The 25026-nt window shown below is 49.1% G+C and overlaps 1 long non-coding RNA gene across 1 annotated transcript in view; it reads left to right on the top strand.

Annotated features, from left to right (window-relative positions):
* The first annotated feature begins 3732 nt into the window (after positions 1 to 3732).
* The window catches only part of LOC135318676 (uncharacterized), a 46542-nt gene continuing 25248 nt past the window's right edge, over positions 3733 to 25026 (top strand). Inside the window, exons 1-2 of the long non-coding RNA XR_010376947.1 lie at positions 3733 to 3783; positions 6073 to 6259. This is a non-coding gene — a long non-coding RNA (uncharacterized LOC135318676). The remainder of the gene's footprint in view (positions 3784 to 6072; positions 6260 to 25026) is intronic.

The raw sequence follows: 25026 nt of genomic DNA, 5'->3' as shown, positions 1-25026 counted from the left end.
GGGCAAACATTAGGGTAAACTTGGCTGTGCTTGTTTCATTCATACAGCTATTCATTTCCTAGGAACTTCAGGGACTATGAGAACCTTCCCTTAAAGGAGGCTCAGTGAAGTCACTCTTACTGATTCATTCCGTCACTCACCAGATGCTTACTGAGGGCCTGGTATGTGCCGGACGTTGCTCTAGGCCCTGGGCTGGCAGGCATACTGAGTCTGTCACAGCTGCCGCCCTCATAGATATGTCTGGGAAAAGGTAAGGAATCTCCTGGGCACAGCTGTTCTTCTCTCACGTGCAGGTGTACCCTTGCCGGGGAAGTTGTGCTCAGCTGCAGGTGATTTTAAAGGAGATTTCTGCCCCTAAGGATGGACTTAAAAAAATTGCAGATAGCCCAAGTGCCTATTTATAAGAAGGCTTCTCACCCATTGTGTTAGCAAATAGCAGGATCTACCTAAATGTCCAGCAGCAGGAAAAGTTTAAATACATCCTCTGGGTAGAACTGTGTCTCCTCCCTTGACCAGCGCCTACAATATGTTTCCAGTTTGAAGGAAAACAAAACCAAACCAAACCATGGATATCTGTGAGCAGACAAATGCAGGGAAATACATGTGAATATGTGGGCGTAATTCCTCCAGGTTACAGATGGTTTTCATCATCTTTATTGGGCTGGGACACATACTTGGGTTTGAATCCTCTTTCCACGGGTGTGACCTTGAGACATTGACCTCAATCCCCTAAGCTTTCTTTACACACTGGGAATAAAGACGACCTTGCAGGGCTGCTGAGAACTTTTCACGAGCTAATACTTGTTCACGTGTGCGTCACACAGTGCCTGGTCCAGAATTAGGAGTTAATAATGATCTGTTTATCCATGTTATTTTCTAAGGGGTTGACAATTAATATGTCTTCCTTCATTAATCAGAAGAAAACCCAATCAGTATTATAAAGAGAAGGCGAGAGAAGGGGAGCCAGTGAAACAGGTCCTCCGGCAAGCCAGACATCAAAGGTCTTTGCTGTGCATCCGCCACGTGGTGGGGAATGGATATTAGCTTAATCGTGCAATGACCATGTCCCGGGAGGCGTGGCCTTAAGGATCGGTGTTTTTCTGAACCGGAGTCTTTAGGAGGCACGTGAGCCTATGTCTTAAGGTCTCTCGTGCCCAGCGGGGGTGAGGATTAGGAGGCAGAGCTACCACCAATGCACAGGCTTTGTCAGTCCGGCCTGGGAAACGACGCCCTGCGAGGATGCTGCCGTGTGAGGAGCGAGCTCCTTGTCTGTGAAGCTGGAGAGAGACTTCTTGCACTGGTCGCCTTCCATCCCTGTGATGCCATGAGTTCATGAACTATCCGAGCAGAACTTCGTTCCTTTGTCACTTCCCGGAAACCGCCACCACCATACACCTGCTTCCTTCCGGCATTACCCACGTGGTACGTGTCGCGTTTGTTTGGGGCACCCCCGTCGTTTAACCCCACCCACCGGAGGCTCGTAATCTCGCGGTGACTGTGGAGAGGACAGGCCAGGGCTGCGGCCGTGACTGCAGCGTGGGCGCTGAGGTGGGGAAGGCTGCATTTACATCCTGGTCGCTCTGCTCACTGGGACGAGTTTTGCCAACTCTTGGAGCCTGGGCATCTGTAAAGTGAGAAATACAAGCCGTGTATCACGGGCTTTTTTTTTGAAGATTAAATGAAGACCAACTGGGAGACTATGAAGGACCACTGCCTCCGCTTTTCCTTTTCTCTCTTCCTTCTTCCCTCTCTCCCTGCTTTTCCTCCCCATTCTTTTCCCTTCTGCATGTAGGTTATTTTCCCCTCCACTCTGCCTAGTCATAATAGAAATCTCTTAATTTTTGCCTGGTTCTTTTGACTTTGCAAATAAATATACGTTCTGATGCGTTTTCAGTCCTCGCCAAAAAGTGAACAAGTTTGCACACTGAAGGATAGAAAGAAAGAAAAAAAAAGGAGGAAGGCCAAAACCATTCATGTGTGGGTAGCAATATCTCAACCTTATAGACGAGGAAATCCCGATCAAGAGAAGTAAAGTGATCTGAAGACACAGGGTAGGAAAGACGGGACTGAATCTGGACCACCCCCATCTCAGGGGCTGGGGGGGTGCTGGCTGGTCTTTTTGGATGTTGCTCTCACTGAATTTTAAGAGAGAAAATATAAAAGTAGGATGGAATATTGGGTTCTGCTTATAAATAACTACTTTTAAAACAGCTACAAAAATCCACATAATGATTTTTTATATTATCATTTGGGGGAAAAAAAAGTTTGAAATCTCAATTCGAGGATCTTCTTAAATGTCAGGCTGAAGCCAAATGGCCTTTTACAGCTCACCCCCTCCCCCTCGCTGGCCTGTTTAATGGTGGCCGGCTAGCCGCGTGTTTTCTGGTAGGAAATCAACCAGGAGATGGCCAGATGCTTTGGCAAAAGGTGACTGGTAGGCTTTTCAATTAAAATAAATCCCAGTGATTGAGTCATCGAGTGAGCCGAGGTTTGGACGGCAGCAAAAAGGACCACGCCGATGTGTTTCGAAAGGCTGGTGTCTCGTTGGGTGGAGCGTGAGGACTGAAGTGACGTGGGGCCAGCCTCCCCCGCCCCCATGGGCTTCAGAAGCCCCTGGAAACTTGCCATCACCCTCACCCAGCAGGGCTGAGCCACATACAGTCTTGTTCATTGGACTTCCGGCCAGGCAGCCAATTTGATTACGATTTGGCAGACACTCGGTCTCTGAAGTCATTTTAAGCCTGCCCCAATCACGAGTGAATATCGAGTCATAAAACCAAAGAGCTCGAAAGGCAATCGTTCCAACCCCTTCATTTTACAGATGAACAAACTGAGGCTCCCGGGAGCCCAGGAGGAGCAGGGAGTCGGAGGGAGCTGCCCCGTATTGGGGTTTCCATCTGTCCGCTTACTGGTCCGGCGGCTGTGGCATGTCGAACGTGCCCAGGGCACACGCACAGCTCGGAAATGGCAAAACCAGGATTTATGCTGGAGTCTTTGACTCCAAATCAGTGGTCTTCTCCACTACCTCCCTTAGCCTCACAAAGTAGAAAAAGAAAAAATAAAAATAGCGTGACTGGCTTGGCATGATTTAGGGGCAAGGAGTGGGGTGGAGAAGTGTATGTGGGAAGGGAGGGCATCATACAACCGCTGAATGTTGGGCTGGGCTGTTCACTCCCTCTTCATCTGACGGGCTCAGAAAGATGGCTCAGCGGTCCAGCATCCCTGCCCCGCACCTCTGCCCACTTCTGTCCCACTTCTGTCCCATGGAGTCTCACCCTCTTCTGACCTGTTTTCAGGGACGCACTGGGTTGGTGTTCCTCACTGACACTCAGTTGAATGATTACACCTTTGGTGTAACCTCTCTGCGGGGGACTTGCTTCTCAGGCTGGTTGTGACTCAAAGCTAAAAGAGTCACGTGCTAACGGTGCGATTGTAGGCATAACTAATCAGCAGATGGTTCTTCTCGGGACGTTGCCCTGTGGCTGTATCCAGGAATGAGGTCATCCTTGCCCCTTAGGTTCTTGTTAACCTTCTGGAACCTCTGACACACTCATTGTTTCGATAAACCCTAATCATGTGCTCATTTAGTTCCTCATTCAGTTTGCTGAGTTAGCAGACGTTAAGGTTTGCAAGATTCTGTGCATGGCTAGAGACCTAAGAGAGGAAGATGTGTGAACTGGCTGCAGCTCCGCTGGGCGGTTCTGTGTGAGGGACTTGCAAGTCTCCAGGGGCAGGTGGACGCTGTGTCTGGGGCCGGGTCTCAGAGGAGGAGCCACCAAGGAGGTAAGAGGAGTGGAGAGTCAAAAGAGGGCGCTTCCCAGTGGCCCGGGGGGCGGGAAGGACATCCCAGATGGAGACGGGGGCCTGTGTGAAGGAGGTGAGGTTGGGATCTGTACGGTACGCCTGGGAATTTTAAGTCATCTCTGAGGATGGCATGTACAATATGCAGGGGTTTCACTTACTGGGTCATGGGAATTCAAGAGGCTGGCGAGCGATGCATTTGGAGCTGGTCAGTGTGGCAGCCCTGAGGCCTGCGCGCTAAGGAGGAGGGGTTTTTCCTGACGGCAAAGGGAGGTGAGAGGTACTGCGGCAGGGAGGTTAGCAGCACGGCCTCAGGCATTAGGCTGTCAGGGCTGGTGTTCTTGTCCCATCGCTGTGTGTGCTTGGACAAGTTACTGAACCTCTCTCTGCCTTGACTTCCTCATCTGCATAGTAAGTGGGAATACTCAAAGTATGCACTTCCTAGGGTTGTTGGGAGAGTTTAATGAGTTGAATTATGTAAAACATTTAGAATCACAAGGATATGAAAAGGAATAAATGCACGTATGTGTATGACTGAACTATTATGCTGGACACCAGAAATTGATGCGACATTGTAAACTGACTATACTTCAATAAAAAATAAATAAAATAAATTTGAAAAAGACATTTAGAATCGGGCTTTTACCCTACTGTGGCTGTATCATCATTATTTGTGGGTTTTTAGGCAAGTGGTCTTCTCAATTGATGGATTTTATAAAAAGGATGAAGATGATTTCGAAAAGGTTGGGGGGAAAAGAAGGAGGGAGACCATTAATAAGTAGATGCAGTAGTCCAGGGGAGAGAAAATGAAGGTCGAAGTTTTGACAGAGGTGACCGGGGTGGACGAAGGAGGTATCTGTTAATGATGGCCTTGTTAGCCGGGTATCCGGCCACACCGTTACCTCGTTAATAGAGGTGTTGTATTGGTCTGGGTTCTCCAGAGACACAGAATCAATAGAGTCAATGGGTCATGGGGAGAGAGACAGAGAGAAAGACAGAGAGAGAGAGAGACAAAGAGCGTTTCTAGAAGTCTGGTGTGATAATGGAGACGTCTCTGCTGTACCGGACAATCTGACGTAAGGGAAATATTCTTTAACTGAGATGTTCAGTACGCCAGCTGTTGAGTTGAGGTTAAATATGTACTTATATCTTTATTCTATGAGAATATTTCTGAGATGTATGGCACTCTTATTAATCTGTGCCCTGCAGGGCTATGCACCTCTCTTTGGGTAACTGTGAGCAAACCCCACAAGGCCTTTCAATCTTATTTGTCTCAAGATGGGGAATTAGAAGGTTTGGCCAAATGTTATGTAAGATCTTTTCTGACTTGCCTAATTTTTTTAAATCTACGTCTGAAACAGTGCAGCACGGTTTCTGCAGCTGGGCCTTGTTTCATCTGTGTACCGTGTCATTGACCTTCCTCCGCTCTTGGCGGGGGGATTGGAGCTGGCACTGCAGAAGAGCCGAGTGCGCTCCCTGGGGATGGGATGGGGCAGGAGCAGCCGCGACAGTGAGTGGGCGGATCCTGAGCCCAGAGGGCGGGGGATGAGGAGATTCAGAACCGTCATCTGTGCACAATGCCGGAGCAAAGGGGCTGGATGATGCCTCGGTCCTGGTCCCGGGGCTGTGGGTGGGCATTCTCTAGGACTTGGAATTTATTCCTGAGAAGCACAAAGGGCAGGGGGCAGGGGCTGGGGCCACACTTCAAGTTGCAAAGACATAATGAACAATAATTTACTGAGAACCTACTATGGCCCAGAGCTGACCTTGGCTGGAAGGGTAGAAGGTTGCGTGAGAAACACCATCTGAATTAGACCTGCGACCATCCTTTTAAGGGCCTTATGGTAGAGTCAACCAAGGAGTGAACAACACGTGGAACACTGGGAATCAATGCTACGGATGGGATATGTTGTAGGACGCTCTGAACTCTGGGTTCCAAGCGGGAATACTAAAATCACAGTCCTTGTGTGGCTCCTTAGAAACCTCATGTCTCTCCTGTGCCTGGTTACCAGTGTCCTGCACTGCCCTCACCTGTGTCACAGTCGGCTGACTTTATTTGCCACTGAATATATGTTCGTAGTAAGAAGGGAAAGTTTTCTCCTCTCCCCAAAAAGAGGACAGCAGAAGACGAACAACTCAAGACTGAAGCAAAAATAGCTTAACTGATGAGTGAATCTGGGGCAAAAACCAAGCCACCTCCTCTGACACCGGTTGGTCAGGAGTTAAACTGACATGTTGATCTTCATTCCTCTATTTTCTGTTTCTCTGTAGGCTCTGAACTCAGGGAAGGAAGAGCACTAGATGTTGATGTTCTGAAACCCAGAGGTTGTTGTGCAAAAACTGAACTGAGAAGCAGCACGAGGAGGGAATAAGGAGGAAGAGAAGGGAGCACCTTGACTGTGCACCCAGCAGCCTCTCTGGCGCTTGGCTGATTGTCCCATCAGAGGACCCCTGTAAGGTGAGTGTCACTGTTTTCAGTTTACAAAGTGGGGAATTGAGGCTCAGTGATTTATGCAACCTGCTGGGGCACAGGGGAATCTGGGCCTGCCTGTAGCTACCCCAGCCTGTGTTGGCGGGTTGGTTAATCCCAGGATAAGGGCTAGGAGACAGTGAAATGGCAGTGGTGTCCTGTTCTCCTGAGGGCTTGGTGCTAGAACTCAGCTCAAGGAGAAAAGAGCCCTGCCAGCTTTACTGCCCCATCACTCAAGCACCCTCTCATCCGTTTACTCGTGAATCTGCTCACGTGTTTACCCCGTCAGTGTTTACTGAGGACCAACTGTGTGCCCCGCATGATGCTGAGCTCTTGGAAAGAGCTGTAAACGGGAAGTGTGGATCCCTGCTCATGACCTGGAAGGCTCTCAGGAGAGACAGATGTGGACCAAACCACTGCAAATGAGATGAACACCCTCAGGAAGGAGGGCAGGTGCGTCAGAGTTAATTCCGTCTTGTAGAGCAGGGAGAGCTTCTTGGAGGAAGTGGTGGTCGAGCTGAAATCTGACTGATGAGCCACTGCTGACCGCCACCCCTGAGGAACGGAGAGCTGGGATGTCCCGGCAGATCGGAGGCCTGTCTGGCTGTCCTCAGCTACCCTCCCTGAAGAATATGGCAGCAAGACCAATCCTTAGCTTGAGTGAGGAGTAATTTCCATTCTAGAATGCTCAGCACACATCTCAGTCCGAGGCCCTGGCCGGGGTGCTGTGAGAGAGGGGCGAGGCTAAGACAGGATTTACAATTATTCCAGAACTTCCAGATTCTCTTCAGAGAGTCCCCAAGCACTCCCTTCCATCCTCTTGGCCTCCGCTGGGCCAGCCTGTCCTCTGCATCAGGGCTCAGCTCCCCACCCCTTCCTCCTCGCCACCTTCACTCTCCTTTAAGGTGGTGTTGAGAGTCCCTTTGAGGACCCGCATGACAGCCTGTGTTTGCTGCTATGGCAGCACGTCCCAACCATGGCAGCACGCTGGCATCACCTGGGGAGCTTTTAACAAATGATGACTCCCAGGTCCCACCTCTAGAGATTCTGATTGAAATAGAGTGGGGAAGGGGAGCCCCTGGGCACCAGTAATTAAAAAAAAACTGCCCAAGGAATTCTTAAGTGCTTCCCGCGTTCGGACTCACTGCTGGGCGGCAACACCTCTCACCTTGCACTGCACGGTCCTGCTCACTTTACCCGTATCCCCCGTAGACCATGCGTCCCCGAGGGAAGGGGTCACATGTCGCAGTCATCTTGGACTGACAGAGGCTGGCACACAGTGGGTGCCTGGTCAAAATCTGTTGAAAAAGTGACGAGTGATGAAGGGTGACGTCTTTCTTAAATGCCCCCTGTGGGGCTGCTGTCCAGAGCTCCCATGATGAAAGCTGTGAGGTTTTCCTTGGGGTCTCCCTCCTCCATCTGATACCTCACCCCATTGCTAGGCGCCCTCTGGGCTTTCAGTGTAGCTTTAACTGCCCAAGGCCTCCGATCACGGCTTCCCTCCTTCCCTCCAGAACCCTCCTGCCCCCTAGATTCCATCTTGCACAGAAGCTGGTGAGCTTATTCACGTAAGGCTGAAAGCAGCCGGCAGAATCTTAAGTCAATAGGTTGATCTATCTATTGAGTGATCGGTCAATCTGTCTGTCTATAGATCTGTATGTTTTTGGAAGGGTCAGGGTTGTTAATATTTTGATTAAAATCATGGCATCTGTGTTCATAAATGAGATGCCTCTAATAATCTTCTTCACCGGCACTGTCTTTGGGGGGTTGGGTCATGTTAAGCTGGCATCAGAGTGAGTTGGGTGTGTTACCTCTCTTACTTTTCCCTGGAATTTCTCTCTCTAGCTGTATCGATCTAGCTAAGTAGATAAATAGATATCAGAGCATTAGGGCTCAGTCGGGAAAAGTGTGTTTGAGTCCTGGTTCTGCCACTTACGGAAGGGAGTTCAGATATTGAAGGAGAGAACCAGAAAGAGAGTAACCAGTGACCGCGGAGGAACTACTCCTGCTGTATGCTCCGTGCCCATCATCTCATTTAATTTCTGCGGGTGCCCAAAGCTGTAGAAATGGACGTACATTCTCAGGATGGCGGACCTGGGAGAGACTCCTGGCTCTGCAGGTGCGTTAGGCCCTTTTGTTAATCCCCGAGACCGTATACTGTTTGTCTGCAAGTTGCTTCTAGTCTCCCAGCCTCAGCATCCTTCCCCATAAAATACCCCTATTAAAATACTGCCCTACGCTCCCTGCCGGTAGCAAGTAAGACTGGGAAAGTGTGGGGACTCCGGAACCAGACTCTGGAATCCCAGCTTCCCCATGTGCTGCCTGTCCAGCGTCAGCCAAGTGGTGTGCCTTCTCTAAGGCGAAGGTTGCTGTGAGATGTAAAGGAGCTGCTTTAGGTAAAGCGCTCACTACAGGGCCAGGCACAGAGTAACTCTGCCGTAATGCTGCCTCCTAGTATTGTTACTATTACATTAAATTGCTCATGCGACTGTATTATCAGCATCCCTGTTACAGCATGAGCAGTGGCCCCTACTGGCTACCAAGGAACAAGAGCAGAGGTCTCTGAGCTGTCTTTGGCTCAAGGAGCGGTGCTCAGCACACAAAAACTGGCCCAGAAGATGTGTGAAAGCTAAGTAGAGCAATCGTTCCACAAACACGTCCAGAAACAGGGCTAGATTGGGGTGGGGATGGCTGGGCTTTTTTCCCATTGCTCTGCCCCTGATTTTCTGGGAGGCAGGGACAGTGACCTGCCTGCTTGGAGCCCCATGCAGACCAGGCACATCCCTTCTCCTCCTCACACAGCAAGGAGCTCGTGGTCCGAGGCTCTCTCTTGCCGGGATTAAATGAGGCAACAGAGCAGGTGCTTAATAAATGCCGGTTCCTTCCTCTGTGCTAGGTGTGTGCACAGATCATTTTTTGTAAATTGATGAAGCTCCAGATGAGACGAATCCAAAGGTCTCTTTCTCATATAATACGCTTGGCTTCCCGATAAACCATTGTGCTCGGGCAGGCGAGGCAGCTGTGGTGTCTGAATAGCTGGAAATGTGGCCGTGGCGGCCACAGCAGGACAGATGGGAGAAGGGGGCCGTGAATTCACAAAGGCGTGAATGAGCTATTCAGCCGGGAAGGCGGTCGGCGGCGGAGGCTCTGGGCTCCCTTGTTAACTCTGCCCAGTCCTCCAGTCCCTGTTCGGGTCTTTGTTAGGCCGGCCGGAATACCGGGGCTGGATAACAGCCACTGGCATCCTTAGAGTGCACGGACAGAGATGAATGAGACCATCGGAACGCATGGCCACAAGGATGACCAGTGTTCTCCTGGAATTAGCGATCGTCCAGTGAAACGCTCATTCCTAAAGTCCCCCCCCAGCCTCAAAAACCCAACAAAACAAAAACCCCAGACTTGAAGGCACGTGGCGCACCCAGGCCACCCTGCGTCTTCACTGTGTCTTCCCCCTACAGTCTCCTGAGCACAGGCTCCATTCCAGGTTTGGGCCTCAGTGACAGGAAGGTGAGCAAAACCACTCTTTGCTCGCCAGGAGCTGCCGGAAACCAGCAAATAAATCCAGTGGTTACAAGTGCGTGTAATTTTCTTCTCCAGCCACGCGTTGCTTCCACGGCAAGTTGGTTCTGCGCTGCCTTGTTTTCTTCCTTGCTGATTGGGGTGAGGACCAGTCTGCTGGGTACCAGCACTGGTCTCCAGGTTTGCTTGTGGCCCCAGGGAAGCTGACCTGGAGGGATTAGATCAAATAACGCTGGGTTCAGCCCCCGTCAGACATGAGAGGAATGAGAGTAGGAGCAAGGTATGCGCCCACTCTCTGGCGGTGGGGGGAGTCACGCCTCAGCTGGGCTGCATCCTTACACTGTGCTGTACACCAGAAACTAACACAACATTGTAAACTGACTGTATTTCAATTTTAAAAAGCAAAGTAAAAGCCAGTGGGGAACGTATCTCACAGGGGAGTTGCGAAGCACCCAGCACTAGCCTGGCACACAGTAGGTGCTCAGTTGACGACACTCCCTGCCTTTCCTCCCCTCCTTCCCCATAGGTGTCCAGCAGAATTAAATTTAGTGTAACTATCTCATCGGCCTGGCAGCCTCCCTTTCTGTCTTCCTGTGAATCACCTGCTGCCCGGCAGGCATTTACTCCCCATCTGGGGTTTTAAATTCAAACTGAATAAAAACCACCGTGGGAAAGACGCTGTGTGGAGAAATTACAGGAGAAATCACGGCAGAGGCGCCACTCGTCCCCCCCCGGCTGCCCCAGAGGGTGGGAAGGGGGAGAAATCAAACCTCTCTGTTTTCTGCAAGGTACACAGAGAGGAAGAGAAAGGATGTGGCGAGCGGCCTATCTATAATCATTTTCAATTTGAGAGAGGTGCTGACCTGTCGCCGGCTAATAGAACGGGGGAATTTGATTGTGCTGAATCCGGAGAAGGGAGAGGCCCAGAAAAGTTGTAGTGAGTGGAGGAGGAGGGGGAGGGCTGCTCCGAGGGGCAGAGGTGGCTGTCAGCCAGTGGCACGGCAGAGTGGGTGACCGGATTTGGAAGCTGGGAGCACAAAACATTTTCACAGTGGATGTGTGGTGTCAGTGGGACAGCAGTTTGAGGTAAAATGTGATAAAGCAAGTAAAACAGCTTATTTGCCTAGAGCATTAAAGATGCTCCAGAAAGTGCGTTTTCACGTTCACTGATCAGGGGAGCTTGGACTCTGCTTTGAGAAACAAGGAGACAATAGGAGTAAGGCGCCGATGATGTTGAATGAGGTGTGTCTTAAGAAAGAGCCTCTGGTTGCCTGGCAATTAAAGACCAGATCAGTTTCCAGGAGGATGCTCAGCCCTAGAGAATACGATATTTACTGCTGGAGTTCTGTCTATGCAGAGAAAGGTGAAGCAAGCTTTTATCAGGCAGGGTGTATCCTACACGCCTGGCACGGGGGAGGAATCTTGGCTCGTCTGCCCCGCAGGCTCTATTTCCAAGCCCATGAGAAGCAAGACTTAATAAATTGAGCCAGCCTGCATTATGTATTAGGAAGAGCCTGGGTTTTGAGGTCAGAAAGGCAGAGGTTTGGGTCTGGCTCACCGTCTTTCAGTCTTTAATCTAACGCACGTTCACTGAGGCTGGTCCAGCTCGTGGTATGGCGGGAACAGAAGGTGGAGGCTGCAGAGAGATTAACTGAAGCGATCAGTGCCTCATGGTGACTGCAGCCTACTAGGAGAGGAAGATCTATAAGCAGGTGCACCTAGAAGGCGGCGCTGGTTGGAGCTGGAGGGATGTACGGGAGATTATGGAGTCTGCCAAGCCCAGCTTAAGATGCCGTATCCTGGAAGGTTTCCTGACAGAGATAATACCTGGAAATAGTCTTAAGAGATGAAGAGGATTTGGGATTGGGGGTGGACAATTTAAACAGTCAGAGGCTTTTTCTTCTTGGAGTCCCATTTCCCTGAATAGGAAATAAAGATCGCGCCTCTCTATCGGGGTCATCGTGGGCATTCACGTTCCAGTGCTTTGGAGATTGTGTTTTGCCGAATGTCAGCGGCTGGGAACATTCACTTAAAAAGACTTTGATAATTTGATAGATACAATGATATTTTAAGGTTATTGTAGGAATGCATTTTTTTTTATAATTAGTGCACCTAAATTGTTTTTTATATAATTAGTATCCATTTGTATTTTTACTTTGTGGACTTCCTGCTCTTGCCCTTGGCGCCCAAAAGCTCAAGGTGTAGAAGTCATTGGCCTGCCTAAGAGAGTGAGACAGGATAGGAAGTAAATGGGACAGAAGGAAGGACGCATCAAGAGTCTTAACTTCAGGTGGTGAGGAGGTTTGCACACACTGGGCCAAGACACAGAGCTGAATTTCTGTAGAATCTTGTAATTTTCCAAATTGAAGAATTTTGGGCTCATTTCCCCCTCACTACAAAGACAGTCTTGTAACTCTGATTATGACACACTTACACTTTAGTGATCTCTGCGTCTCCAAGTGCACGTCCTGCTGTGACCCTGAGACGTGGACAAAGCAGTGTCTCTGCCTTGAGGACCATATTCTGATGGGGAAGATGGGTCTATGGGCAGGTATTTTCAACATGATGTCATGTCTGCCAAGGCAGGGCTGGGCCAGGGCTGCAGGAGGAGTACGTGGTGGCCACCACGGGGGTTCAGGGAGGTCTTTTTGGAGAAGGGATTAGCCTTTGTGTCTCAGCTTTGCAGAAATTATTACCAGAAATGTACGGTTGCATGCCTCTCTTTCTTGGATTTAATCTGAGTAATTCTTTGTTTTCCATGTAAGATTCTTTATTTTCTGATCAGAATGGGAAATAACACAAAATCCTTGGGGCTTATCATTTGCAGCAACATGGATGGACCTAGAGATGATCATACTGAGTGAAGTAAGTCAAACAGAAAGACAAATATCATATGATGTCACTTATATGTGGAATCTTAAAAGTGATACAAGTGAACTTATTTACAAAACAGAAACAGACTCACAGACAGAAAACAAACTTAAGGATTACCCAGGGGTGAAAGGGGGCGGTTGGAGGGATAAATTGCAGTTTGGGAGTTGCAGAGAGTTGCAGATACTAACTACTTATGTATAAAATAGATAAACAACAAGGTCCAACTGTATAGCACAGGGAACTGTATTCAATATCTTGTGATAATCTATAATGAAAAAGAATTTTATATATATGTATGACTGAATCACTATGCTGTACACCAGAAACTAATACAGCATTGTAAATCTACTATACTTCAATTTAAAAAAAAAAAAGAATCCTTGGGGCTTATCAATCAGGTCTGGACACCCAGAGCATAACTGGTGACCGGATGGGACATCTGCACTCTTAGGGAATCCTGCGTGTGCACTGGTGTTCTGCATGTGATGGAGACATCACATTGCCTGCAGCTCACAGCTGGGAGACAGATGCCAGGATGCGGGCACCGCTAAGTTACTGTGCTGTGTTAGATACGATCCTTGTCACCCAGCCACTCAGATCGGCACTCATTCATTCATTTGACAAATATTTACCAAACACCTAGTATGTGGCAGGCTTCATTCTAGACTATGAATCAGCAAATACTTTATATAAAGGATCAGAAGATAAATATGTTACACGTTCGTTGCAGGTCAGGAGGCAAAAATTGGAAGGTAATGTATAGGTTCTAGATAACAAGAGAGAAAACAAATTCCAAAAAAAACTTTAATTGATGAAATTAAAACACAATAACTGATTATTTTTTAATTAAAAAGTCCCACTAATGAGAAAAATGGAATTCTTTCTCTTAGGGGTGCAATAGTTAATTTTATGTGTCAACTTGACTGGGCTCAGGAATGCCCAGATAGCTGATCACACCTTGTTTCCATGAGGGTGTTTCTGAAAGAGATTAGCATTTGGGTTGGCAGAATGCGTAGAGAAGGTGCCCTCACCGATGCAGGTGGGCATTATCCAGTCGATCGCGGGCCCAAATAGAACAGAAAGGCTGAGAAAGGGGAGAAGAAGGTGACCAAGTACAGTCCAGGGGAAATAGATTTATTTTGTCGAGGGGAAACAAACCCAGGCTTGAACAGGAAGAGCCTGACACAGATAAGAAGAGAAATGAGAAAGAAACAGAACTAACTTTTAGTGAGGCTTGAAAAAACAAGAGAAAAATCAAAGTATAGAATAGTGACAGGGAGAGTACAGAACAGAACCCACGTATGAAACACGGAGAGTCCCAGTCGTGTAGCTTTCACGGTGTGAATGCGCAGGGCCTGCAGAAGGGCTGAGTCACGGAGGAAGGATGGAGGGAAGCACACAGGGATGTGAGTGGGGAGTCCGAGGTTTGGGGATGCCAAGGATAACATCATGTAAAGCCCGGCTGTATACTCCTCTCTGCGCACTGTCAGAGGACGAGCCTCAGCTGCTGTGCTCTTTGAACAAGGATTGACTACGAGTACAATTCGATTTAGCAGCTATTCATTGATTGCCTACGAGATGCAATGCATTGTACTTAGGGCTGTGGAAACTCAGGAGGTGAATAAAGCATGCTAAGAGCCCGCAACTTAGCTGGCGGACACGTGTAAACAACGGGCTGTAACAAGAATAGAAAACAAAATGACAGCTAGATAGAGCACCCAGCCGCCCACAGTGAGCGGTCCTCAGGAGGAGGTCTTTAATCCTGGCTGGGGAAGTGAGGGAAGGCTCCTAGAAGGAGCTGTTGTTTGACTCCTGTTAGGAAGGTCGTGTCTGGAAGGAGGGAAGGGGATGGAATCTGGGCAGAGGGAACGCCGTGGACAGAGGGAGGAAGGCAGGAAACTGGGGGGTGTGCTCAGAACACATCCATCCTTATCCTCCGGGTTCTCCCCTGTGACAGTGTCAGGAATCGTTCCTCCCTCCGTCCCGACAGCCCTTTCTTCCATGAGGCGTCTCTCCGGTGGTGGCACTTCCAGCCCAGTATTAACATGCCTTATTGACTTGTCTTCTGCATCGCCTCACTCAGAAATTTTGCTGCTTGGGGGAGGGACCAGGCTCCACTCATTCCTTTATCCTCTAACTGGCATGGTTCCTGGCACAGCACTGGTGCTCAAGGCTTCTGAGGAAGACCGCGGAAGGCAGAAGAGTCCATCCTGCACTCAGGAGGTGACAACGAACCATCAAAGGGTTGGTGTATTTTCGTAAGCTACCGTGAACCCCAGGGTTTGGGACCATTTACATGAGAGAGGAAGGGGAGGAGGTATAGGACCAGATGTCTCGAGAAGAGAGCAGTGATGCTGTGGCCATGGAGGGAACCAGAGCATCATGTTGGTGGCTGCTGCATGTGACGCCAGTGTTTCCGGGTGGGGGATGGTGAGATGGTTGTGTCATTATCACCGGGATTAAGCATAGAGGAGTCATGAAGGTGGGCCTGTTTGGGGATAGAATGGAATTTTGTTTGGATTTATGATGAGAATAAGCCGAAATGAGTTTACCTTAATAACTGGTGACCTCTCTTTTCAACACGACTGAGCACATCCTTGAGGGCAGTGAATCTGCATACGTACTCCCTCCGCCGCCCAATGCTTATTGTCAGAAGTGCTTGACTTTTGCAAGCAGCTGTTTCATTTTCTGGGATGGGTTCCAGCTGGACGGTACGCTGGTAACACCACTCACCTGCAGCAGGACGTGTCCCACCACACCCCTGCCTCCGTCTTCCTCTCCTTCAGAGCTCCCTTTACCCTTTGTGTCTGTACCACGTTCTTGGAAATGGTCTGGAAGGGAAAGGAAAGATCACTGGGGGAAGTATTCATTTCACAGAAGCAAAATGAAGCTTTGACCTTTTAATTAAATTGCCTAAAATCCCACAGGCTGTTAATGGCGGAACTGAGCGCAAAGATGCAAGTGAACAGACCCAGTCATTCAAAACTTCGTCAACCCAATGGGTCTTCGCTAAATGCTTATGACAATGGCGTTCAATTAAATCCAGGCAGAACTTGAGCAACCGTTCCATGTGTCATCCCTCATCAGAAAACAGGCCCCACGCAGATGATTTTTTCGTGTGATAGACTATGTATATATGCGTTTATTAATTGCACAATATGCAAGAAGAAGGAGAAGGGGAACTGACACTTTTAACCGCCTGTTTTATATCCGATGTTATGTTAGGAAGTTACAGGCATCATTTTAGTCTTGCAGCCACCCTGTGAACTGGGCATTATGCCCATTTCCAGACGAAGTGAATGCTTAGGGACAGTGATGCACTTCCCTGGGGTCGTATACCAGCATGTAGTGGGGCAAACCCAGGTTTCTCAGATCCCCAGAGTCTCCGCCTCTCACACCACAGCTTCGCTGAGGTGTCCTTCAGATGTTAAGTAATAATCCTCCTTCACGAGAGTCCTCAAGAGAAAGGAGGCGCCGGCTCCGGCAGGTTCTGGTTCTGTCTTTGAGGTTGGCCCCATCTTGTGCCACTTCCCATACTCCCTTTCGGGGTGGGAATCTCCCATCGCTTCTGTCAGTTTCTACCAAATGTGGGCTCTCTTCTAACTGGGCCGATGCCCCAAGAATGTAAAATTCTTCTTCTGCAGTGAAAGTTCAAACTGGACGTTTTGTGGCTGTCTCCATCCGCTGTCTTTCAAGGACTCTATGTCTGGTCCTACTTGTGACACCACTGATCTCCATGAATGCTGGAGAGGTGGCATTTTGGAATTTTTGCCTCTGTTGAAGCCACCATGTACCTCCTCCTCTGAGCTGATAAAGTGGGAAGTTTTTCAATACCCCTGGCTTTTGAGGTGAGAGAATTCCTCTTATCCAGGGCAACTCGTTGCTGTCCCAGCACCCAACATTGTTCCCCACGATGTCCTTGAGGGGCCACTTTCTCCCTGGCACACCCCAAGTGCCACATTTGGGTTTTGAAGTATATATATGGGTTTTCAAAGAGCCCCAGGCATAAACCTTTCTGCCACAAAATGGGAGTGATTTAATGAGTGTGAAACTAGTTTATAAATGGGAAGGGGAATCAAGTTGCTATTGCTTGTGAGGACAAGGAGTCTGGTCGTGTACATTTCTCTACCAGTCCTTTAATGATGCTCTGCTGGATTCTGTTGCTTTTCTCTGAGGCTTCCAGTGGACCGTTGGAAGGGAGCTGGTCAGTGAAATGAGGGACAGGGGGTTCTCACTCACAGAAAGGCAGGATTGTCCCAGGAAAGAGGTGCTTGCCGCTTCTGAATTCAGACTGTAAATGCCAGTGGGCATTTGATTGCTAAGGCTCGCTGTCACATTTGGCGGTGTGATGCATGAGACCTCAAACTGCAATGAATGAAAGGAAAGCAGTTGATAGTGGAGCGTGGCAAGGGGGTGGGGTGGGAGGCTCCATGTGTCTGGGGATGGAGCCGGGACAGAAGGCTGCCGTCATCTGCTGAAACAGGGAGGGCCCACCACCAAGCAGACAAGCCTTTTCCTGGAGGTCAAGGTCAGCTCTGCCTTCTGTCCTCAGCTAGCCCAGGGCCATGTGCCTATGAAATGACCCTTAGAACAGCTATACATGGGGCCCACAGCATGACTCCCCACACCAAGGCCCATCTGGGTTCTGCTGCTGACAAATCTTACCTGTCAACTGCAGAGGCCAGCACCAAGTCCCTGCTGTGTCACGGTCCCATCAGGGGACCAGCCAGACACTGACGGGCAGCTTGTCATGCTCTGCAGTGGGGAGTGTCTGCAGGGAGTGTGATGTGTCATTACTGGAGCTGACACTTCCTCACTCACCATCTTTGCCCTCTCTGTCTCTCCTGGCACCACCATTCAGAGTTCACAGAAGTCACACAATATGCCTCCATCTGTGAGACCCACTGAACGATATGGAGGTGCCCCAGTGGAGCATGATCTTTGTATCCACTGGCCCTAATTCCACTTCCTTGCCCAGAATTAGCCAGCCAGATGGAATGATAGAAGGGCGTCTTAATGCTCAGCTAGTGAGCACCTGCAGGTGATGCCCCACAGCCTGCTTTGCTCCCCCTGGGGCGCAGAACATCGGCCGAAGCCACCTGAGTCTAATGCTCATTAACTCTCCGCGAGAGCAGTCTGTGTGCTTGCGCCATTTGCTCTATCGGTTCCAAGCAGTCTGTGGAAGGGGCTGATGAGAAGACATCTGAAAGATCCAGGCTGAGGATTTGACACTCATTTGCACTATCAGCTGTGCCCTTGGCTGTTGAAACCTGAGATATTTTATTTGATCATTTTTTCCTCTTTTCCACACATACATATTTGTAGTCTGTACAGATAGCGCTGTTATTATAAAAGATGATGTGCCAGCGGTCATGACTTTGATACGTTGTAAGATGCACCTCCCACCCCTCCCCCGGTCTTGTAGCCCCCCCCAAATAATCACCCCCCACAAACTTGTTCCTAAGGAATTACCAAGTGGAGGTGGCAGTTTAATGTATTTGAGCAGCACGTGTCTGCAGGTGGGAAGCTAGGTGCTGGTCCTCTGTACTGGCACACAGCATCAGAAGCTGAAGGCTGTGTGTGTGACGTATGAAAATACTAAGAGGAGGCTGGGTGATGTGGTAGAGTGGGTGCCCCCCTGAGAATGAGCAGGCTCACCGTGTGGTGTGGGAAGGCTCCTGAGCCACTCAAGACGTCTGTTTCCTCACCTGCAGAGCAGGAGGACTGCCTGAGGTCCTTTGGAGCCATCAGTTCCTTTGACCTTGGGGTAGTAGGGTACCATTTACCTCTTCCTTACACTCCAGCTTTACAGCCGTCACTGACCTTACAAAACTCGTCTGAGGTTTCCCAGTGTCTAAGGTGCAGTTCTGGGCACTGTGGAAGTATGAAAGGTGATGGGGCTAGAACACGGGAGAAGAGGTGAACAGAGGAGACTGAGCCCAAGCTTAGAACAAGCCATGACACTTTCTGCCAAAGGAAGTGTGGAGCCATGACAACTTGGCTGGAGAAAGAAGAAAAATCTGCAGCTGGAGTGGATTGGTAGACCCTGTAAACAACGTTTGGAGAGTTGTCGTAATTTTGGAGAGAGGGAAACCCCGGGAGAAAGACTGGATGTTCTATTGATCAACAGTCCCCGGGGTGGGAGATTTTCTAATTTGAATATGGAAAGAAATATGCGTTTAATCTCTTCTCCAAGAGAGTGAAGAAGAACAAACCAACAGTATTTCTGAGTTAGGAACAACAGCAATGCTTATTACGTGCCATGTATCTTGCTTTACGTGTATTAGCTCATTTAATCATCATAATCCTATGGGGAAACTGAGGCACAGAGAAATTACATGACTTGCCAAGAGCTACAAGTCATCCGGGTGGGAATCAGGCCTCTCTGTAACTGTCTTCTCCTTTGACAGCTGAGGATTCTGAGTCCTGAGCTGTTTGATAAGTTAGCGGAGGTGAGCTGGGATTGGAGGGCTGATGGTGCCTTCAGATCTTTTCTCCCGTTCTGATTGGTGGAAGGAGTGGGTGGAACCAGGTCTCTCTGATTCTATCCTGTGTCCATCTGTTGTTGGAGTTTTCTGTCTGGTCTTCACATCCTGGTCCCTATGGCTTCTCAGTCCATAGGATTTAAACCATACACATACAGACATGTGCTTCCACACACACCAACTCACATATATATGAACATGTATCTACACATATGCACTCGTTACACACGTGCCCGTACATGCACATGCACACAGATGCATATACTCACATACACGTACAGGCTCTCACACTTATGTGCCCACACATGCCCGAATGCACACGGAGAGACAGATGCACACACGCACACACGTACTTACATACATGCACACACATCTTCTTTCACTGCTGTGATGTTACTGCTCAGGGACAGGGAAGCTAGGCTGGTTCACATTGTGGCTGATTTTGTTGGTTTTACAGGATTTTGAAAAGTTTGAAAGGATGCTGTTGGTGACAAGTAGACATTTTAAAAATGTCAAGTCACTCTCAAAACAGACGCGCCTCCCTTAATAGACTTAGGCTGATCTCTTAAATGCTCCACCGCCTCCCGCAGGCAGGCGCCCGCTCCCGCTCTAGACATCTCTCCAGGCTGAGAAGGGCTGCTGTCTCCCACGGAGACGGGGCCCAGGGACAGAGCTCTCACGTGACTTATGTGGAATTGGGTGATGGGCAGAGGCTTCATCACTCGGAGATAAAACAATCTGCTGAATGAGGTGTAGGGCTGGCGTGGCTGGGGGATGGAGCGGTTGTGGATTCAGACCTCTGCCTGTGTTGGCTGTGCAGCCTTGAGTCTTTGACCTTGAGTTTTCTTGGCAGGGGTCAGACTCCTGGTTTTTGTGGATGGTGTGACTGTCAGTGGTGCTAACTGTGGGGTCTAAAAACCCAGGTCAGAGGATACAGTCAGAGCTCAAAAGACGGCAGCTTAAGTTACTCCAATTTCTACTTTTAAAAACTGAATTGGGGCGGGGGCAGGGTATAGTTCAGTGGTAGAGCCTTAGCATGCGCAAGGTCCTGGGTTCAATCCCCAGTCCCTCCATTAAAAAATAAATAAATAAGCCTAATTACCTCCCCCTCCCCTCCAAACAAACAAAAAACCGAAAAACTAAAAACCTGAATGAAATGATAAATATACTCCTGGACAATTATTCGCTGAGTATCTTAGGACTGAAAGATTACCATGACCTCATAAAATCTCCCTGGTCCTTCCCAGATTTCAGTCCAACCAGCATTCACCAAGCACTTACGACATGAGAAGACGTCAGGTGAGTCCCGTCTCCCCAGCAACAGGGAGCAGTTGACTCCCCCATCTTGCATGAGAGCCTCCCATCTCTTGCTCCCACACCTGTGTGTGGTGGAACAAGACTGGGTCCGCTGGTCTTCGGGGTCTCAACCAGGTGCCGGATGGCCCAGGGGACCCCTTTAGGAATGTCAGAACTGGCTGGGCTTCTGCTTATCCCATTGGTGGGGGAGAAACATTGAGGGGGTAGGAATCACACACGGTATGAAGTTCTTAACCCTGGCTGAGGATCCCTTGGGGAGTCCTTAAACCCCCAAACCCCTCAAAACAAACGCCATTCCAGTTCAATCTGAATTTCTGGAGATGCCATCAGATTGGCATGCTTGGGTGCTTCCCACGTGCCCAAGCTGGAGAACTGTGGGTCTGGGACCTGCAGACGCCGCAGGCCACCATCAAGGCTACATCCCTCTCTCCCAGTGTTTCCCAACTTGCATGACGGTGGGAATCCCCTAAGATGTTGGTTAAGGGACCCCAGGCCTCTTCCTGTAGATTATGGTTCTTCTCTTCCTGGGGGGCACCTAGAAGTCTGAGATTTTAACGCTCTGAATTCAGATAATTCTCATTGTTTCAACATGGGAAACTCAGCCTCTAACTGAAGGTGTTGGCTCTGTTTTAACAGAAAATGCTCATGGAGGTGACGGTGAATTGTTGTTACTGACGGCTTCTGTGGCAGCTTAAATAACGGGGTCACAGATCATCTTTCTAGAAAGGGTCTTGGGGATCACCTAGTCCGACACTCTCATTTTCATATGTGAGGAAACTGAGGCTCAGAGGGCCGTGACTCCTCCGAGGTCACGTGCCCGATTAGTTCCAGGGAAGTCAGGCTCCTGTCTCCCCTGGGCTCTCCCTCCTCCGGGGTCAGGATGCGCTCGGCAAACTCTAAATCATCAGGCAGCTGGCGCTCTCAGCATTTCTGAGCAAGCAGCTGAAATTGCTCTCCCTTAGCATATCCTCATGACGAGGTGGTCTGTGCTAAACAAGGTCCCTGGAGACGCATAAAGCAGGGTTCCCCGCAGGGCCACACCCGCTGGACCAGGCTAATCCATTTTGGTGGACAGCTCGCCTCTGCCCAGGCACCCGGAAGCCTTCATCTTCATTGTTAACTCACTAATCAGCATCACCGGCGGCAGCAGTGCGACTCCCCCAGGAGAGCCAGCCGGTGGGGCAAGCACTGAGGCAGGTTTCCATGCCCTTTAACAAATCCGGTCTGGGGGCCAGTCTCACCGCTAATTGTTAGGACGGGCGCTTAGTGGTTGTCCACCAGGATGCCATGTGGAATGCTCACTGGTGCGCGATGAGGAAGGGAAGTTCAGGATAATCTGTGCCTTTTGATGGAGGAGGAACGAGGCAGGGAAAGGTGGCCTGGGGGAGGGGCTTTGGGGGAGGGGGTTGGGGAATGTTCTCTGATTGAATCGGCAAGTAAGGAGTTCAAGTGTTAGATCCCGTGCATCTAGTTTTGTGACCATGGGAAAGTCACCTCCCATCTCTGGACCTCGGGTTCCTCATTTTGGAAAACTGGCTCCTTTCTATGCACCTTCCAGCAGTGACTCATGAAGGTGACTCAGCCAGTGGGGTGAAAGCTCTGAGCTTCGTCTTACAGGGAAAGGCTGTCAGCAGGCTGGGCCACAGCGCGTCCACCTCTGTGCAGACTTACCGCCTGGTACCCCCTCCAAGCGGGTATTTAGTGAGCGTATGCAGTGGAGTCACTTAGTAATCATTATTGTTAAGCAGCATCAGAAAACGGCCGAGTCTTGCATCCAGAAAAGGTGGGGAAGAGGCCAGCCTACCAGGTGCCGCAGTTGGTTGGTTTGGCTCCGTCACTGAAAATTCAGCCTGACCCGACTCCCTCTCTCACTCTGCAGGGACCCAATTTCATTCTCCTGGGAAGACTATTTAGTGGCCATCTGGGGTGTTAAGACCTCTGGGAAGGGTTCACTGTCCTTTGGTCCCCTAAATGCCTTACCAATATACACAGTGTGTCCCAAATGATCTGTTTTTGTAATAGATAGGTACCCGTTGGGCCGGCGTGTTTTCTGCTCTAAATCTCTGTGCAGTTGTGTGACTGTTCTACCACATGGCAATTAGTTAAAAAGACTTTTGCCTTTAGAGTGTCCTTTTTTTTTTTCACCTGTTTTGAGGAATTGGGGTTTTTTTGCATGTTGAAATCAAAACTTCCTAAGGACACGAAATTAAACTTTTCATAAGCATAGCCAGACCAGCGAGTGGGTAGTACAGGGTGGCTGAGACTCCGTTAGTACGAAGCAGAACCTTTTGGCTGCTGGGCCAGGACCAGGCACACATCCCAGACCCTTCCGCAGTCCTGTCCTCTTTTCCCTCCAGTATCTGTTTATAGCCACTGACATAAGTAAAATATTATGGTTTTGAACTGGGGAAGAATGAGAGATTTAGGTTACAGAGAAGTAAGGCACAGTTTCCCACAGCAAATGATCCTTGCTGTTCTTGCCCGTCCCTGTTCTCAACTAAACACGACTTGATGATAGCAGGTTTCTTACTCACGTCTGCGTTGTCAGTGTCTGTAACATGGCATGTGATGAACAAATATTCATTACACTTAAAAAAAAAAGACTCACTTTTTCCCCTAGTGTTTATTTTTGCCATGCTTAATGCCAGCGTTCTGTCTGGCCAGGTGGGGGTGGCATAGTCAGCAGAGCACCCCCAGAGATCTTCCTAGAGTCACTGGAGTTGAATGAACAGTGGTTTGTTTATGGCCAATTCGTGATATTTATCTGTTCGCCGAGCGAGCCTGTCAGCAGGAGGGGCGGTCTGCATTGCAGACAAGGGTCTAGGACCACGTTACGCTAATTCCATGCTCTGTCACAGTGACCTTGGCAGCCATTGACTTTGGTCGCCCAGGATGCTTAGTTCCAGTGTTCTTATTCCAGTGCTGGGGGTGGGGCTTGACACCCCAGTTCTGGGAACCAGGCACAGGTGGGCGTTACTTTTCCCTGGTCCTTTGGTCAGGCTCAAGGATGGCACATGTTACCATCAGAGACAACCATATTCCGGGAAAGGAAATCACCGTTTATCTGTAGACCTTAATTTGAGAGGATGCAAGATCAGAAGCTGTTGCAGCCATCTTGTGTCTAAAGGGGAGATCTTGTCTGAGGGAGGAACTGACATGGAGGGAGACAGAGCTGAGAGATGAAGAGGAGGTGACCCGGTCCTGGCCCTGATCAAGCCATGCCTGAAAAAACCTTTTGGAAGAACCAGTTACATGTCATTGTCTCTGAAGTCATGTTGGATCAGGATTTCTGCCATTTGCGACAGAAAGAGTCCTGAGACACTCCTAAATCTTCTCATTATTACAGTGGCCTTCCCTGTATCTCAAGAATGTCTTAGGTAAGAACCATAAGGATTCTGTTTGCTAAAATGAAATCTTTATTGTGAATCGGTACGTTGTTACTCTCCTGCCAAACAAATGTGCATAAACACATGCACACACATGGTCACACATGTCTGGCTGGTCTCCTGTGCTAGGTGCGCTAGAATCGTTATTTAAAATTAAGTTTGCCGTATAAGCATTGTCTGTGTTTATATGAAGGTTTTATGGACATTATTTGCAAAGCCTGAGCTCTAGTTCATAAGGTCTTGTGCTGTGGCCTGTCTAGCCTGGCCCTGGAAGTCGCCTCCATGGACAACCCCAGGGGGTACAGCCTCTCAGACTCATGACTTCCAGTCCACCCTGGCAGGTCGTCAAGGGGCTCTGCTGGACCTGGATGAATCTTACATCTTGTAAAAGAGATGCAGGAAAATTCCAAGTCTTAAAGACTTACGACTCGAAGATGTGTGTTTTCAGACTCCTTTACACTCAGGGAATCCGTTTCGTGCTTGCTGCCTTCTGAACGGTCAGCGAATAGCCACATTGGCGGAAATGTCTTCCATAAGTTGGGTCTGCTTGATACTAAAACATCTGTATAAAAGATGAAAAAGAATTACCCGAGCTTTCAGATGTCTTTATGATGCCAAGGATCCAGATGTGTTAGCTGCAAACCTGGAGCAGGATGCCTGGATTTTTCTCCCTTTTAACCTGACTCTTTGGCGCTTTACAGACGGCCCCAGAAGCACAGAAGTGAGATGGTCTGGCTCCCCCATTTTTCACCTTCTTCCTCCAAGAGACCTTGTGGGTGGGCTTTTTCCATTATTTAAATTCCACCATGGAGTCCACCTGAGCCCAGAAACTGTCAAGCTGAAATCCTGGAGGCAGAACGAGTGTCACACTTTCCTCTTATTTAATGAAAAGCTTCGAAGTTGCAGATTGGTAACTATCACCCCAAGTTCAAATACGTTCTTCAGCTTCGGATTTTCATTGTTGATGTTGCTGTTGGGCTCACATAAAAATGCTTTCAGCTGATTAAAATGGTATTGCCGGCACTTACCTCATTTTTTTAAAGCGCATATTTGACAACTCTTGTGGCCAGGCGCAGCGCTGGCTTCCTCAAAGATGAATAAGCAAAGGTGCCTGTTCTCAGAGCTCAGAACCCTGGGGGCTATTCAAAAAACGAATTTCATAGGAGGCAGAAGG

The sequence above is a fragment of the Camelus dromedarius genome, chromosome 20 (genome assembly GCF_036321535.1).
Source record: "Camelus dromedarius isolate mCamDro1 chromosome 20, mCamDro1.pat, whole genome shotgun sequence".
NCBI lineage: Eukaryota > Metazoa > Chordata > Mammalia > Artiodactyla > Camelidae > Camelus > Camelus dromedarius.
This window is presented reverse-complemented; position numbering and strand designations above follow the sequence as displayed.